The sequence below is a fragment of the Vulpes lagopus genome, chromosome 17 (genome assembly GCF_018345385.1).
Source record: "Vulpes lagopus strain Blue_001 chromosome 17, ASM1834538v1, whole genome shotgun sequence".
NCBI classification, from domain to species: Eukaryota; Metazoa; Chordata; class Mammalia; order Carnivora; family Canidae; genus Vulpes; species Vulpes lagopus.
Window position 1 is genome coordinate 39,548,737 of NC_054840.1, and position 19,023 is coordinate 39,567,759.

General features: G+C 43.1%; 1 long non-coding RNA gene across 1 annotated transcript; it reads left to right on the forward strand.

Moving 5' to 3' along the window:
• The first annotated feature begins 981 nt into the window (after window positions 1-981).
• LOC121477344 lies at window positions 982-9,386 on the forward strand. Its single transcript, XR_005984216.1, has 4 exons — window positions 982-1,026; window positions 1,666-1,889; window positions 2,580-2,751; window positions 8,977-9,386. It is a non-coding gene; the product is annotated as an uncharacterized LOC121477344 (long non-coding RNA).
• Window positions 9,387-19,023: the final 9,637 nt, after the last annotated feature.

A 19,023-nucleotide genomic window follows, 5' to 3' on the forward strand; every position in this document is an offset into this window, starting at 1 on the left:
TTGGGAGACCTAATATTTAGCTCATTGATTTATGAACATCACATCAATGTTCCTTTTAAAATTAAATCTCTTTAAATTAATTTTCATCACTGTGAGGAGAGGATGCCATATAATTATACATAGCAGTGCATGGTGATGGCAAACAACTCTCCATACCGTCCCAGGGGGCCACGGATGAGTTGGACTTACAGACTGCTGTGCAAGGCATAAGAAGGGTGTGCAGATGGCTTCCCTTCTTCCTGGAATACCCGGCGGTGCTGCTGACTCTTGCCCACTCTTGCCCTCCTCTGAGGAGGACAAAACTCTGAACCTGGGACACATCGAGTTTAGATGCTTGGGATTTCTGAAATGCAGTGACAACAATGAAATAGAAGGTAAGCGTTGGGAGTGCTAAGCCCATTGGAATTTCTCCAGGAACTTGGATCAGTTATGGGAGAAAAAATTTCATCCAACTCCCTTGAACTTATGGCTGGTCTGGCTCTGGCTTCCAGATGCTCAGACTTGAAAAATGGTCATGAGGAAGGCTCTTCTTCTACCTTCACTTCAGGTTCAGAAATTATTTTTATGAGCTTTTCCTTTCATTTACATTATCTCTATCCTCCCAACAGATGGGATTTTCACAGTCAGCCCAATGTTCTTTTGTTGTGTCTTTAAACAAAGGAAATGAATGGAAGTGCTATCCTAGGTGATTAGGTGGAAGTTCATCATAAGAATGGCAAAAGAAACATTTCAGTTCCTTTCAGGCCTTCCACTCTCACCCCATTGACTCAACAGTTGCACAACTTCTAATATTCTAGATGACAGGAGAGTTCACAGGTCATATGTTCTCTACTTGGATAGTGACTGTCCCTATGGACTCAATATTATTTGCATATGTTTATGATGAAGCATTTTATACATGTGTCACCTAAATGCTTTTATTAGAAATAGTAACATAGTTCTACTGTATTTTTATTGATAATTTCTGTTTTATTCTCAAATAGAATACAGGCTATTTCCTGCTGCACAGTTGTCGAACTACAAGCTGTGAGTAAAATTTTGCCTGATGTCTGTTGTATAAATAAAGTTTTACTGGAACACAGCCATGCCTGTTTGCTTACATATTGCCCAATATGCTTTGTGCTATGAAGGCAAGGTTGAGTAGTTGTGACAGAGGTCATAAGGCCTTCTAAGCCCAAAATATTTACTGTCTGATCCTTGCAGTAAATTTGTCAACCCTATAGAGTGCAGGAAAAAGAAGTCAAAGCAGAGAGATTTGCTGCTTAGTAAATATTTTGATAATGGAGCACTTTAGGATTTTCCGTTATTTATTTTTAAGACTTTATTTTGTATGTGTATAGAAACATGACATAGGTAGATCCTTCCAGGGAGCACCATCTTTCCTCTCTGTGATATGATGAAATGAGCTGTAAAGAACAGTTTACCAGTAGAGTGTAGGAAGAAGGTATCCGAGGGGCTGTGTTGAAATTCTTCTTTGAGTCAGAATTGGGTCCCCATCCCCTCCTCCTTGCTATCATGTCCTCGTATAAGACACTTTCCTTGACTGTGGGCTGGATCTAATGACTGGCTTCTATTGGATGGAGTATGGTGGAAGTGAAGGATGTTGTTCCTGAGATTAAGTCATAAAAAAACCATGACTCCTGTCTCTCTTTCTTGCTCCCCTAGTTTAGTTACCTTGAGAAAGCCAGCCTGTGAAGCAGTCCTGTGAGGAGCCCCATGGGCAAAAGACTGGGCCCTGTCAACAACCACATGAGTGAACTGGAAGCTAATTTATGGCCCCCACCTCAGATGAGACCCAGCCCTGTCCAACAGTTTGTCTGTAACCTCCTGAGAGACTCTGAGCCTCAGACACTAAGCTGAGCCACCTTGGATTCCTACCCACAGAGTTGGTGAGATAATAAATGTTTTTTGATTTAAGCCACTAAATTTGGAGGTAATTTGTTATGCAGCTATAGGTAACTATTACACAGGGGAAAAAAACTGGAGCTGAATTAGGGGGATGATATAACTTTCAGGCTGATAAAACTTTTTCAGTCTGCTTTATTTAAGTTAAATGAAATTAGAAGATATTGGGGCACTTGAGTGGCTCAGTGGTTGAGCGTCTGCCTCCAGCTCAGGGCATGATCCCGGGGTCCTGGGATCGAGCCCTGCATCAGACTCCCTGCAGGGAGCCTGCTTCTCCCTCTGCCTGTGTCTCTGCCTCTCCCTGTCTCTCATGAATAAATAACTAAAATCTCTAAAAAAAAAAAAAAAAAAAAGAAATTAGATGATATTACACAGAAGAAAAGATTCATGGCAGTCGTACAGTTTTGAAGGGGGAAAACACTTTATTGATATTATAAAAATCTAATCTAGAAACAGAAGAAAAGGGAAATCTTTTCCACATAGATGAGGGCAAGCAGTAAAGAAGAATAAGCCTGCATTCCAGCAGACCAGGTGCTGATGGCATCCAACCTCATCAGCTGGGGCAACCCTGTGGAGACAGGCAGCTGGAGTCTCCATTGAGAGGTCTGGGGGGAGTGCCCTCCCCTCAGGTGGCCCTTCCAACTGACCATCTCCATATGGATCTTTTTTAATAGGGCAAATGAGAGTCTGAAGTTAACCTGTTTGCCTACGTGCGGTTTGGAGCGAGCTCCGTTTCTATGTTATCATGTCTTTCCATCTTCAAGGAGCCTGGGCTATGTGTGTTTGCCTCTCCTCCCGGATTCCACCCTGAGATGCCAGCCCAGCCTGGGGCCCGAGGGGATCGAGGTGAGATTTACAGCTCTTGGCGTCCAGACCAGAAGGGCAAAATCTGACCTGGAGATCAGCTAACGTCAATTAACCGGCTCCCAAGGTCACTTATGCAGTGCGAATCTCACAAACAACATTCTTTAGGCTGCCTGCATAGGTGCTGGTGGGGGTGGTGGGTCATGCAGGATACATCCCAGAAAAACCTCCAGCCGTACAGTACAACAGGTAAATTCGTGCTCTTTCCAAGAGTACTGTTATCTTACACGAGCTCAGATGTCCCCGCATATTAGCCTGTGTCCTCACATAGGTTAGCCTACAGCTCTGGGGCCGGGCTGGACGTGGCAGGTGGATCTCCACCTATTTTTTTTTTTTTTAAGATTTTATTTATTTATTCATAAGAGAAACAGAGAGAGAGAGAGAGAGAGAGAGGCAGAGACACAGGCCGAGGGAGAAGCAGGCTCCATGCAGGGAGCCAGACGTGGGCCTCAATCCAGGGTCTCCAGGATCAGGCCCTGGGCTGAAGGTGGTGCTAAACCGCTGAGCCACCTGGGCTACCCCCCACCTATTTTTATGCACAGACCTGATAACATAGCTCATGTGGGAAAATGATATCAAGATATTCCAAACTGGCCAATATTTACATAAAACCTGATGCCAGAAAATGCTCACTTTGTATTGAGCTGCTGGTTCTCTATAAATTGGAGTATGGCATATCACAAGTACAAGTCTGGACTTGGTAAGAATCCGCACTTTGATCTATATGGGCGCTGTGGGGCAGCCCTGGTGCTCCGGAGCCCCCCAGAAGCCCCAGAGCTCTGGCGGGGGAGCCTTCGAGGCGAGCCCCCAGCTGCTCCTCTCGGCCTGCTGCCCTGGGGCCTCCGAGGCCACTCGGGTGACAGCTGCGCCGGGCGTTGCTCGGAGGCTGTCAGCTGGAGTGATGAGGGCAGTGGGGGCAGGATGGCTGCCGGAGACACTTAGGTCTGGGTGGAAGCCAATTTGGGCAAAGGCAAATCAATTCGACTTGTATTCTTTACCTTTTCCCATTTACATTTGTGGACTCTTGAAACGAGGACCCTTTCTGAATATGGACATATGCTTAGAACGACACAGGCATGGATACACATCTGTGCATGCACATCTTTCCTTCTCATGTTTTGCTTCACGTGGATGGCAAACAGAGCTGAAGAATACTTTGAAGCTTGTCCAGCCAGAGGCTCTAAACAAGCATCCACTTGCTGCACCCTGGGGGCTGTTTTGCAAAATACAGATTTGAGGGCCTGGCTCGACTGAATTGAATCAGAGTATCTGGGGGGCGGGGGGGGGGGCAGGAGTCTGTACTTATTAGATGGTAATCCAGTCATGTCCACCCTTAACCCCCATGTTTGATGAGTGGGGATCTGTTTCAGTTTGCTGGGGCCCCCATAACAAAGGACCACAGACTTAAACCATGGAAATTTACTATCTCCCAGTTCTGGAGACAAGGAGTCCAAGATTAAGCTGTCAGCAGGGTTGGTCCCTTCTGTGGCTGGAAGGGAGAGTCTGCTCCAGGCTGCTCTTCTTGGCAGGTCAAAGGCCATCTTCTCCCTGCGTCTCTGCATGCCCATCTTCCATTAATGTGTGTCCATGTCCAATAAGTTTTATTGGATTGGGGCCCACCCTTATGACCTTAGTTTAACTGGATTACTTCTGTAAAGACCCTGTCTCCAAATAAAGTCCTACCCTGAGATAGCGGAGGCTCCAACATGCCTTTTCAAGGAGACACAACTTGACTTATAACAGCACCCCTTTACATAATAGATGACTATGTCATAAGCACTCCAGGATGCTAAAATGATCAGAGCTAATGTTTTGGGGTACTTTACTGTCTGTGCTGTTTTATATCTACTATTTAATTTTAACCTTCACAGCAAACTTTGAAGACATTGTTATGTCTCTCAATTTGGAGACAATAAAACCGAGGCTTACAGAAACTAGCTACCTTGCTCAAGGCCTCACCACAAGTACATGGCAGAGGAGGAATGAGTCCAAACACCATGCCTTTTTCCTGCTATATAGTAGTTGTCAGACGTCTAACTGTTGCACAAATCCCTTTGCTTTTAGCTAGTATTTGCTTCCCTATGCTCTTGGTCTAATTTCTTTGCCTGTTTTGGGGAGCTGAGTGACTGTGTTCTTTCTCTTTGTCAGAAACTTGTAGGTTTCTAGACCCTTTTAAGTATTGCCTTTTTCAGGGTATACACCCTTGTTCTTTCCTGGGTGACACACCCTGAGTCCTCTGACCATGGTGGTTGTGTCTCCTTGGACCTCTCCAGTTTGCTGATGAGCACCTTCAAGAGTGTAGACTGGAACTGGGTTTGGACATGATACTGCTTCACACATTGGTTTATCATGCTCACAGTGAATGAAAATCTCCCAGCTACTTGTACACAGTGTCTCATCAAGCCGATGACACATTGGCTTGTCCTTTCTGTGAAGAGGGTCAGAATACTGGCTAAGCACATAGTGTAGGCCAGAACTCTGTGCCCATTTGGTGTTCACCTAAAGAGCATGTCTTTTTTCTTGTCGCTCTGCCCTTCATCTCCTCAGCGAGGCCCTCTTTTCCCCTGCCAATCCTCCTCATCCCTGGTCTCCTCCACTTATCCAAATAAGAAGAGAGTGCCATCACTGGTTTATGGTTAGATGGAAAAATTGGGGTCAAGGGTACTAGGCCTAGGCCTCTATATCCAGAAATGAAGACGATGCATTTTCCTGGAGCCTCTACAGTTCTCATTCCTGGGGCCCCCAAGCTGGCTCACTGATCAGGGGCTCCAACAGGCCACTGCATGGGAAGAGAGGAGCCCTGAGAGAGGCTTAGAGGCAGCCAGGGATGGGATCCGTAGCAGAACAAACACTGTGGCCCCAAGGGGCAAGAGGATCCTAGACTCCGGGAGGAGAGATGGCTCTTACCAGGTCCTTGTTTTCCTGAGGCTCAGTGAGAAGGGGCTGATGGTCACACTGAATACCCCAACTCTATTCATATTGAGCATGGAGCTCTAACTGAGGGGGAAAATCTTACAGGTTCTTCTCCTTCTTCCTTCCATTTCCTTCCTCCCTTCCTTCCTTCCTTCCTTCCTTCCTTCCTTCCTTCCTTCCTTCCTTCCTTCCTTCCTTCCTTCCGTCCATATTTTAGGCAAACAATCTCATTTGTGGAGTTGAAGGCCTTGGCCTCTTTAAACAGAAATTAGCAGACTGAACAACCTATCTTCTGGGCAGTGGCGTGAGGGTATGGGTGCTGCTCAGAGCCCAGCCTCAGGTCCCTCTGAAATCTCACCCTGGGTTGGAGCAGTCCTCAAAAGAACCTCCCAGCCTATTCCTGAGTGGCCCCTGGACGGGGGTCAGGATCACTTGTGGTCCATTGCTGCTGCTTCCAGGCTTTGGCACATGTGTCCCCAAGTTGAGCTAGGCAGCTGGGCTCCCTCTGCTGTGGCCCAGAACAAGAGTCCACTGTTTTCTTGAGTTCTGTCCTGTGAGCTGGCTGCTTCCTTGCTGGCTTTCCCTCATGGGCTCCCTCACTTTGTTGTCATCACAGAACCTGGAGCTCCCCTAATTGACCTTCCTTTAGCCTCTATTTTCCCCTCCCTCTGGGTAAAGATTTCCAGCTCTGCAGAACTCATTTTCTGTGAACCTGTCCAACTTCTGTCCAAGCCTCTGCTTGGGTTTCCCATCTACTCTGAGGCAGAGGTGCCAGGAGTCCATCACTCTTGCTGCTTTAGACTTTGGGCCAAAACTAAAACAGGAAGCAGGAAATAGGAGGCAGGAAGCAGGAAGTGGGAAACAGGCAGTGGGAATCAGGAAATGGGAAGCAGAAAGTAGTTATTTGGTGCCACATCAGGTGTCCTTCTTCTGGGGTTCAGGAAACTTCAGCCGGCCCAGGGGCAAGGCGATTGGCAATGCAGAGAATCCTGCCCTTGGGGCTAACCTGTAGAAGATATCCAGGAAAATTATTGACCAGCGTGCTGATTTCAGCTACTAGGGAAATAACAGTGTGGGATAGGAAAAAAAATACTGAGAGCTATTGTAGAAATAATTCCAGTAACTGTTATTTGAACCAACTACTTACCATCCATGCCTATTAGTCATGGGAAAGATAAACACTCACATTTAAAAAAAATCTACTTAACTTGGAGGCAAGTTTTCTTCAATTATCAAGTCAATATGGCTCATATGTGTGCCACCTGCCTGGTGTGTAGCTTGGGTAACGAGGTCTGAAAAACATCTAGAGAGACATTGGCCTGTAATGAAGATGGAGTAGACACTCCAGACACTCCCCTGTGGACATTTTATCAAACAGGCTACCTTGTGTTTCTTCTTTTCTGTAGCTGACACATCATTGAAACATTGAGTGTGAGTAAAAATTTCCCATCATATGGAATTTCAAATGTCCTTTAAGATCTGTCTCTAAAGCATGCATTCTCAAAGGGGCAATATTGTACTCAAGAGAGCATAAAAATCATATTCCTTTATACATTGTTTATATAGCTTTTAATGTGTAAAACATGGATATACATATAAATCATACATAGATATACAGTGTGTCCTTAACATTAAAATTTCACTGGGGGAGATATATGGACAAAAATGTCTTAATATGACTTAAAAGGGGTACCTCAGTCAGTTAAATGTCTGCTTTTGGGTCAGGTCCTGGGATCGAGTCCCGCTGTGGGTTCCCTGCTCAGTGGGGAGTGTGCTTCTCCCTTGGCTTGTTCTCTCATTCTCTCTCTCTCTCTCTCTCCCTCTCAAAAAAAAAAAAAAAAAAAGCCTTAAAAGGCTCATTGGGGGTTTGGGAAAAAAAGGCTGAGAAACACTGCCCAATGGGTGCTTTTAGTATACTTCTATTTTACAGTATTACCTTCTAATTAGTTTTTCAATGGAAATGTGGATTTTCATATCTTGGGCTTGCTTAAAGTCAGACAGATCTATTGAAAGTCTGTTACTGCTCGAAGGCAACATTCATCCATCTTAGCCATTGTACAGCGGCCCCCAGGAGAGTCTTCTAGCTGGGAAATCTGCCGTGCTATTATAAAATAATAAGGCTGCTTATTGTCCACAGCTCGTGGAAGCAGTCTCATTATTATTTTATGGTCAAATCTCTGGTGATAACGGTACTGATAATTACAACGCCATATTTCATCAAAGCAAGACTCCATTGATTGTAAGATGTGCCATTAAAATTTGACACAATGCTAGGATGCTGTAGACTGCCAGATGAACTGAAGAAATGTTAAAATGTGGGGAAATGTGCATTTTAGGATCAACGAATAGCAGAAATGATAGCTGACAACAACCTCCAAGTCTTTATTGCGTGCCTGGTTTATCTCATTAAACACTTTTAACGGGGTGATGCCTATTACATGCAATGATACTTATTATCACCATCCCCATTTTTTAGATGAGGACGACTGAGATTCAGAGAGGTTAAGTAACTTGCCTAGGATCTCAGACTCTGAGATGTTTGAAGAAAGAGTCAACTCCGGGACCCTCATGCCTCAGCCTTCTAGTGAACACAAGGCAGCATCTTCCTCTACCTCTCTTCTCCCAGTTACCCCAAAGAACAGGTGCACCGCAGTTCACTCAACATATAAGTTTCTAGAGAGGGCACAAAATGGAATGCTCGTATCTTTCAAAGACACAAGGGGAATTTTATTTTTTAAAGAGGTGCTGTGGAAAGAATGCTTTAGTTATGTGGCCTCCCCACACCCTCCTACTTTGGTAGGGGGAGAATTTATCGTGAAGCCAGGAGGACAAGGGTTTGGTCCTTACTCCTGCACACACCTGCAGTGATAATGTGGCTGAAAGTTCACCTTTCTGAGTCTCGGTGGCTAGGTAGGAGTCATGAAGCCTCATAAATCCAGGCTCTCATAGTCACACGACTTCATTAATAAACTCCTGAGGATAAGATGTTAAACCCACACTCCTAATAGGTTTATAGCTTTCTGCTTGGGGTTGCTGTCAGGGGGAGGTGTTCTATTTTTATCTCTTTTGCCTTTGTTCTGATTGCTATTCTGTAAAGGATCTCGGTCATCCGGAGTGTATTTAGTTCATTCGGCTGGGACACTTCCTTAATGGTATAGAGATAACCAATTGTACAGTTTATATTGGAATTGAGAATTTTGTCTCCCTCAAGAATATTATAATCTTAACTTATTGTTTGAGGCTCCATTACTTTTGGATAAATACGAAAATGTGTTTTCTCTTTCTCTATTCCAGTGGGCAGTTTCTCAAATGGACTGTAACAGAAGCTTCTCTGTTTGCATTGGGAGTCATCTCAGGTTTGCATTCAGAAAACCTAATAAAAATGAGAGAGGCAAGCAACTGAGCTAAAGCAGAGGAATGGAAAGAAGTTGTTTGATGAGGATTTTGCAGAATAATGGCACAGAACTGTCCTTGCAGAAGGACTTGGCAGTTTCTCAGGAAGGTGGGTGTCTGCTCACTCCAGGTGGTCATTCCCAAAGCTTCTGATGACCCTTTATTCCTCAAGCAAAACTACACACATAAGGCAGAGGATCCTTCCACACTGGCCTCACTTAGATTGGGGTATTTCCAGTAAGTTCTCCTTCTTTTCTGACTTCATGTGCTATAACACTGTTTGAAGTTATTTTAAACCAAACCTGAACAAACCAAACAAAAATTCTATTAAAAAAATGATGGCTGGGCAGCCCGGGTGGCTCAGCGGTTTAGCGCCACCTTCAGCCCGGGGCCTGATCCTGGAGACCTGGGATCGAGTCTCGTGTCGGGCTTCCTGCATGGAGCCTGCATCTCCCTCTGCCTGTGTCTCTGCCTGTCTCTCTCTCTGTCTCTCATGAATAAATAAATAAAAAATCTTTTAAAAAATGATGGTTGCTGGAGTTTGCCCAGTAATATTTTTTTCTGTCAGTTTCTGGACAGAAAAATGTCCTACATTTGTTAACTGTACATGTTGCCAAATGTCAGAATGATATTTTATTTTCCCTTAATATTTCTCCATAATTTTAGTTCCTTTGAGGAAATATTGTCAATTGAACAAATAAACTTTGGCCTGTAGTTTGGAAATGTTTTGGTCCTGTTTCTTCTTGGGGTTTGGTGTTGTGGTCTTTGACTGGGAAGGAAAGCTGCTCCTATGATTCACACTGGTGCTTCCCTAGCAGCTGAATGGCTGATGGGGCTCACCAGAGCTGACCGTGCTCCTGTTTCTCTCAATCTGGCTTTCAGCAATGCCATGTTGGTAGCTTGAAATGGACCTCAGGGGAGTATTTATACCACAGAAATTGATAAATACTATAAACCAGGGTCTTTTCCCTGCCCTTTTCCCACCATGAGATCCCATTGTTAAATATTTATGGTCCTCTAGTCCCTATGGCTATTGAATCTTGGTGACAAACCCTAGAAGACATGTTATAAATGTTGGACAGAAAATCACTGTCTGTGCCTACAAGAGACTCATTTTAGACCTAAAGACACCTGTAGATTGAAAGTGAGAGGATGGAGGACCATCTATCATACTAATAAATGTCAAAAGAAAGCCAGAATAGCCATACATATATCAGATGAACTAGATTTTAAACCAGAGACTGTAACAAGAGATGAAGAAGGACACTATATCATAATAAGACTTTCCAACAAGAAGATCTAACAATTGTAAATATTTATGTACCTAACTTGGGAACAGCCAAATATGTAAAACAATAACAAACATAAAGGAACTCATTGATAATAATTCAATAATAGTAGGGGACTTTAACACTCCACTCATAGCAATGGACAGATAATCTAAGGAGAAAATCAACAAAGAAACAATGGCTTTGAATGATACACTGGACCAGATGGACTACACAGATATATTCAAAACATTTCATCCTAAAGCAGCAGAATACACACCCTTTTCAAGTGCACATGGGAAATTCTCCAGAATAAATCACATACTGAAATGAGATGAAAGTCACATCTCAACAAGTACAAAAAGATTGAGATCATACCATGCATATTTTCTAAGCACAATGCTATGAAACATGGAGTCAAACACAAGAAAAAATTTGTGAAGATCATACATGAAGTTAGAGAACATACTACTAAAGAATGAATAAGGAGTGGGCTGGGTGGCTTAGTCAGTTAAGCATCTGACTTCAGCTCAGGTCATGATCTCAGGATCCTGGGATCGAGTCCTGTGTTAGGCTCCCTCCTCAGTGGGGAACCGGCTTCTCCTCCCTCTGCCCCTCCTGCTTATTTATGCTCTCTCTCTTGCTCTCAAATAAATAAAAAAAAATCTTAAAAAAAAGAATGAATAGGTTGATCAGGAAATTAAAAAAAAAAGTAAAAAAAACCAAACAAACCACGGAAACGAATGAAAATTAATACAAAATGCTCAAACCTTTGGGATATAGCAAAAGTGGTCATAAGAGGGAAATTCATAGCAATACAGGCCTTACTCAAGAAGCAAGAAAAATCTCGAGTATACAACCTAACCTTACATTTAAAGGAGCTAGAAAAGGAATAGCAAATGAAACCTAGAGTCAATAGAAAAAGGGAAATAATAATGATTAGAGCAGAAATAAATAAAGGATACAGACACAAACAAACAAAAAACCCAGTAGAACAAATCAATAAAACTGGGATCTGGTTCTTTGAAAGAATTAATAAAATTAATAAATCCATAGCCAGATTCATCAAAAAGAGAAAGGATCTAAATAAATAAGATCACAAACGAGAGAGAAGAAATCACAACCAACACCACAGAAATACAAATAATTATAAGAGAATATTATGAAAAATTGTATGCCAACAAATTGGGCAATCTGGAAGAAATGGATAAATTCCTAGAAACATATAAACTACCAAAACTGAAACAGGAGGAAATAGAACATTTGAATAGCTGCATAATCAGCAAAGAAGTGGAATCAGTAATAAGAAAATCTCTCAACAAACAAAAGTCCAGGGCCAAATGGCTTCCCAGGAGAATTCCACCAAACATTTAAAGAAGAGTTAATACCTATTTTTCTCAAAATGTTCCAAAAACATAGAAATGGAAGAAAAACTTCCAAACTCATTCTACAAGGCTAGCATTTACTTGATTCCAAAACCCAATAAAGACCCCACTAAAAAGGAGAATTACAGGCTAATATCCCTAATGAACATGGATGCAAAAATTCTCATCAAAATACTGGCAAATCGAATCCAACAGTACATTAAAAGAATCATCCACCACGATCTAGTGGGATTTATTCCTGGGCTGCAAGTGCAGTTTAATATTTGCAAATCAATCAGTGTGATACACCACATTAAGAAGAAAGGATAAGAACCATATGATCCTCTCAATAGATGCAGAAAAAGCATTTGGCAAAGTATAATACCCATTCTTGATAAAAACCCTCAACAAAGTAGAGATAGAGGGACCATCCCTCAACATCATGAAGGCCATATACAAAACACCCACAGCTGATATCATCCTCAATGAGAGCTTTTCCTCTCTGATCAGGAACAAGACAGGGATATCTACTCTCATCATTACTATTTAACATGGTACTTGAAGTCCTAGTTTTAACAATCAGACAACTAAAAAGAAACAAAAGGCATCCAAATTGGCAAGGAAGAAGTCAAACTTTCACTACTCACAGATGACGTGATACTCGGTGTAGAAAACCTAAAAGACTCCACCAAAAATTTGCTAGAACTGATACACAAATTCAATAAAGTCACAGGATACAAAATCAATGTAAGAAAGCTGTTGCATTTCTATGCACCAATATTTTAAGTAGCAGAAAGAGAAATCAAGGAATTGATCCCATTTACCATTGCACCAAAACCATTAGATACCTAGGAATAAACCTAACCAGAGTTAAAAAATCTAAACTCTGAAAACTGTATAACACTGATGAAAGAAATTGAAGAGAACACAAGGAACTAGAAATACATTCCATGCTCATGGTTTGGAAGAACAAATATCATTATAATATCTATACTACCTAAATCACATTTAATTCAATCCCTATCAAGATACCACCAGCACTTTTTACAGAACTAGGACAAACAATCCAAAAATTTGTATGGAAACACAAAAGATCCTGAATAGCCAAAGTGATCCTGAAAAAAGCAAAGCAAAGCTGGAGACATCATGATTCTGGACTTTAAGCTATATTACAAAGCTGTAGTCATCAAAACAGTATGGTACAGGCACAAAAACAGACACATAGATCAAGGGAACAGAATAGAGAACCCAGAAATGGACACACAACTATATGGTCAACTAATATTTGATAAAGGAGGAAAGACTATCCATTGGAAGAAAGACAGTCTCTTCAACAAATGTTGTTGGGAAAACTAGACAGCACATGCAGAAGAATGGAACTGGACCACTTTCTTACACCACACAAAGAATAATTCTAAATGGATGAAAGACTTAAATGTGAGGCAGGAGTCCCTCAAAATCCTAGAGGAGAACACAGGCAGCAATCTCTTTGACCTTGGCTAGAGCAATTTCTTATTAGACATGTCAATGGGTGCAGGGGAAACAAAAGCAAAAATGAATTATTGGGACCTCATCAAGATAAAATGCTTCTGCACAGCAAAGGAAACAACAAAATTAAAAGGCAACCTGTAGAATGGAGGGAGATACTTGAAAATGGCATATCTGATGAAGGATCAGTATCCAAAATCTATGAAGAACTTATCAAACTTAACACCCCAAACCCAAATAATCCAGTTAAGAAGTGGGCAGCAGAAATGAACAGCCATTTTCCCAAAGGAGACATCCAGATGGCTAACAGACACATGAAAGGGTACTGAACATCACTCATCATCAGGGAAATACAAATCAAAACCACAATGAGATATCACCTCACACCTGTCAGAATGGCTAAAATTAACAACAGAAGAAACAACAGCTGTTGATGAGGATGTGGAGAAAGGGGAACCCTCTTGCACTGTTGGTGGGAATGCAAACTGGTGGAGCCGCTCTGGAAAACAGTGTGGAGATTCCTCAAAAACTTAAAAGCAGAGCTACCCTACAACCCAGTAATTGTAGTACTAGGTATTTACCCAAAGTTTACAAAAATACGGATTTGAAGGGTGTTTACACATCAGTGTGTCAATGTTTACAGCAGCTTTATCAACAATAGCTGAACTATGGAAAGAACCCAAGTGTCCATCGACTGATGAATGGATAAAGAAAATATGATATATATACAAAAGATTACTCATCAAAATAATGAAATATTGCCATTTACAATGATGTGGATAGAGCTAGAGGGAATTACGCCAAGCGAAGTAAGTCAGTCAGAGAAAAACAAATACCATGTGATTTCACTCATATGTGGAATTTAAGAAACAAAAGAGATGAGCAGAGGGGGAGAAAGAGAGAGAGGCAAACCATAAAACAGACTCTTAACTATAGAGAACTCACTGAGGGTTGCTGGAAGGGGGTGGAGGAGGGATGGGCTAGATGAGCGATGCGGATTATGGAGGGCACCTGTTGTGATGAGCACTGGGTGTTATATGTAAGTGATGAGTCACTGAAATCTACTCCTGAAACTAATATTACACTATATGTTAAATAACTGAAATTTAAATAAGAACTTGAAACAAAAAAATTTTTAGTTGTTACATAGATGGATATTACTTAAATTTAGTAGCTGTAGGCTTAGATTGACATATTTTGTTTTCTTCAGAAGTATTTTTGACAAAATGATACTAATTATAAATGAGTTATTATTTTATTTTACTTTTTAAAGGGTTTTATTTATTTATTCATGAGAGACACAGAGAGAGAGGCAGAGACACAGGCAGAGGGAGAAGCAGGCTCCATGCAGGGAGCCCGAAGTGAGACTCGATCCGCGGTTCCCAGGATCACATCCTGGGCTGAAGGCGGCGCCAAACCACTGAGCCACCTGGGCTGCCCCTATATATATATATTTTTTTTTTAGAGGAAGAAAGTCACTGTCTAGGAACCTGGTCTGGAGCTTTGCCAGCAGGTGAGTAAGCTGGTTACTCTGACTGCCACCATCTCTGCCATCACTCACCTGGAAGTTGTTGCTGTACCTGTGTGTGTGAGCCTGGGTGTGTGTGAGAACCTGTGTGTGTCCCTATGTGTGTGTTCATGTGATTAAGCCTGTGTGTTGTGTGTGTACACGTACTTTAAAACTCGTGCAACCATACATGCACAAGAGCCCCCACTGGATGGGGCTGAGCATTGGTTAGCTGAGGCAAACAGCTGCTCAGGGCCGTGCATGGTTCTGTGGGAGTGAGGAACAGCTCTCTAGGAGAGTATGAGGATGGGGCCTCTCCTATCACATCCTTCCCCTTCTCTTGCTTACCGCTCCTTCCTGTCTGTTAGACTTAACATTCAGGAACTTTTAAAGAGGAAATTTTAAAGAAGAAAAGTTGCCCAATGGGGAGGCTGGTGTGGTAGGAGGGAGGAGGGAGTGCTAATGCCACCTGTTTGATGGGCAATGGGGGGAGTCTGTGGGCTGGCCGTATGTCAGAGCCTTGGGGCTTCTCTAGGACCTTCCAGCTGGTTCTTCTCTTCCTCCCCAGTGAAAACTAAGACTGGACCCAGGGACCTTTGTCCAGTTCTTGGTCATTGTGTAGCTGCTGTTTAGGCTATTGGGCCTGAGTGACCACCCAGAGTGAGAGATGTGGGCAGGAGTCATGGCTTCCTCTTTGCGCTCTGAGGCTGGGTTCTCCAGCACCTACATGGGCTTATGGATTGCCTCTTTGCTCTATAGTCTTTACAAATCATTGCTGCTTTAAGTAAATCTCACGGAGATTCTCTGGGGTAAGTCCCTCATATTCCCATTTCACTCCTGGGGAGACTGAGGTCCCGAGACATGAAGTAACTTGCCCCAAATATAACATCAGGCAAGTAGCAGAAGCAGAGGTGAAAGCCAAAGTTCCAGACTCTAAGTCACATTTCTATTTTGTCTGGGGGGCAGAAGCAATTTTTGAGCCTATTTGCAGGTTTCTATTAACTTAAATGTGATTCTCTCTTCAACCCATTTTGCATGTCAAGCATAACCATCAGAATCCCTCCTTCCCAGGCCAATGTGAGGATGTTGGTGCATAACCCATGACTCAGGGTCTGCTCCATGGTGGGACCTTTACCTTTATCTCCACTCCATGCCCTGAATTTGGCAGAAGAAGTCCCCCTATTTAGACTTGACAGGCAAAGTGGCAGGAGAGTGTTCATCCCTCCACCCAGCCCTTGTTCGAACCACTGGGGAAACTAAAGCCGAGAGGATGCAGAGATTTGCCCAACATAGAATGTGGACTGCAGGCTCCACCGGGTAAGCAAAGGCCCATCTTGCACCCTTTTCTCCACCTGAGGGTACAGACTGGGCTCTGCTAGGGGTGAAGGGTGGTGCATGAAGCCCCTTGAAAGATAACAGGAGATTATTGTTACAGAAGAAACACAAGGGAATGTCTGAGGAGAGATGCAAGAATGGCTCGGTGCATGGTGGGGCTGCAGAAGCCGACATAAAGGTGGGCGTCTGTGACATGACCCAAACACCAGTGACCACTGGCGGTGGGGGGGCTCTTGTCCTCCCCAGAGGCCCTAGACTTCACAGAGCAATGGCAGATGCTAGTGAGAGATTTTTACCTCTGAGGTCATGTCCTGCAGAAAGCAGATGCTCAGAATGTGTGGTGACAGATGAATAAAGCAAAGAAGGCGTGAACGGCAATGCTGTTGACCGCTCATCTGTCCGGCTTCCTTCATTGGCTTTTTCCCCCCAGAGCAGAGAATGCTTCTAATGACACTGACCCTAGCAATATGAAATAAGGCCTTGGTTGTATTCCTTTTCTTAACTGGAATTGCTTGTTTGTCCAAGTGTGGCTATCATTTGACTGCCTCTAGTAAAAGGGAATATGCTAAAATTTTATAAGTTTATGAATTTCATAAAATTTCAATTTTTAGCATTGAGAGACGTCCATTTTGGGTCCATCCGTTTACTGTTAATGGATTTCAGATTCAGTCTGATCTTTAGCATTCCATGAAAATTTTGACTATTGGTATTTAGATAATTACAAAAATACATTCAGAATAATGTATCTCAGATATTACATTTTTCTAATGGTTCATTATGGTTTTGAACAGAGGAATGTCAAGCCTTAAAATATTCTATAGCTCTGAGGGGCCTGGTTGGAAATAACGATGTTCTTTTGTGGAACACAAAGTATAGAAGAGAGATTCCTTTTCTCTTTACGTCCATAGAAGTGTTCTTGTACAATACATCTCAGGTGTACATGACATCTGCTCTCTCCATCAGAGTTCTCAAAAGTATGCTGAATAAAACTGGATGAGAAATTCAGAATATTCCTTACTTTTTGGTGTGGTAGAGATTATACACATCAATGTGTGTAAAGCCATCTTCATATGGTGAGTCTGAACTCCTGGATATGGTGAGTGTTCTAAACCTCCCAGATGGCATTGTCCCAGGTGGCACTCATGGCCGTGACCTTGACCAAAGCCATTGGTCTGCTCTTTTTTTTTTTTTTTTTTTTGGTGTGTGGACTGCTATCCTCTCTCATGCAAAAATATCCCCTTGACCTCATAGTCATCAACAAAGTCTCAAATGATGCTCCTCTAGTGGTCCTACTCAGTGTGCATTAGCAGGTCACAGGACCAGCCTGTAATTATTTTCCATATGGTAGAACTCTGAGAAACTTATACACGGTTTTTTCTCAGCCTCAAAATTCAACACATGGAATGGGCCTCAATTCTCTACCCCTTACTTTTCCCCAAGCCCTTTGTTGAGTGCCTTTGCTGCTCTCTTTATCAGGAGGTGACATGTATTCCCTGCCTCTGAGTGTGGGCCACCTTGTGACTTGCCTCGGCCCAAAGACACAGTGGATGTGACAGTGTGTCAGGGAACTTGTGCCCTTCTGCTCCCTCTCATGCTACTCTACTTTGCCATGAGGATGTGCCTAGGCTAGCCTGTTTGAGGATTGTCCTAGCCGAGGCCATCCCAGGGCAGCCCGTCCCCAGCCACCCTGCCCACTGATCACAGACTCATGAGCATGACAAGCCAAGAATACCCCAGCCCAGATCACTGGCACCACAGCTAACTCAGAAATGACAAATGGTTGCAGTTTTAAGGCACTGGACATCAGGGCATTTTGTTACTCACCACCAACTAATTGATACAATTTGAGCACAATAAGCATCTGGTAAATGTTGCTAATGTTTTCAGTTTTTATCAGCTCACCAAGTATAGTTCTGTTTGCCCTACTGTGAGGCCTCCTTCTAGTGTGACTCTCCTCTCAAGTCCCCATTTACTGCCGCCCTCTGTGCCAAGCACAAGCTTCATAGACACCGAACATACCCTACTCCCTGCTTTTCATTTCCTTATGTAGCTCTCAAGAAAAAACAAACCAAAGAACTTCTTCCTCATAGAAGAAAGAGCAGACTCCATCACATTCCTGGAAATACATTACATTTACATAACAGATACAAGGAGAAAGGTGACTGCCTTCCAAGCACTGGTGTTTGGCCTCAATTTGTCCTCTTCCTCTGTCCTAAAAGCAGGAGCATGAACATCATCCTCATCCCCACGGCTGACTCAGGCAAGCCCCAAAGTGCCAAGCAGAGAGAGAAGACTGAGTAAACACCCTTGGAACAGAGTTGAATTAGACGAAGGGACACCCTGTATAACTGGATTTGGATCCTACCTGTGCCAGCTCTCTGCCATTTGACCTTGGCCCAACCAGTCATCCTCTCCAAATGTGTTTCTTTTTTCATAAGCAGGGACTAATTCTGTGTGCTCTGCTTATCTCATACCTCATTGCAAGGATTAAATTAGACGGCATGTGTGGAAATGCTTTGTAAACTATTGAGAACTGTGTCGTGCGATGCAAGGCACTGTTATGATTGCTACTATTTCAGGTCCAGCAGGGAGCTTGGATCTGGGAAGAATGGCAGAAAGCCCAGGGTTGCAGGGTGGAGAGGCTGAATTGTTTCTTTATCAGCAGATAAAGTAGGAAAAGCATTGTGACTCATATCAGAAAAGATGCCTGGCAAACACTAAGAACATAGTCTGGAGAAAACTGACGAGCCCACAGTTGGAATTCTGCACTGGGGTTTAGAAACATGAGCACCAGGATGCCGAAAGCATTGGAAGGAGCCCAGGGAAAAGCAACACGAGCCACTCCAGAACAGAAGGCCCAACTTGGGAGGGAGTCAGCATGAAATGTGTGTGCCTTGGCTACCAGGAATTTGTACTTGTTCTCCTAGGTTCTTCCAAAAGGAAGCTGTTTCAGGGATGTGTAACCTGCTCTGGCATGAGTGCTGGC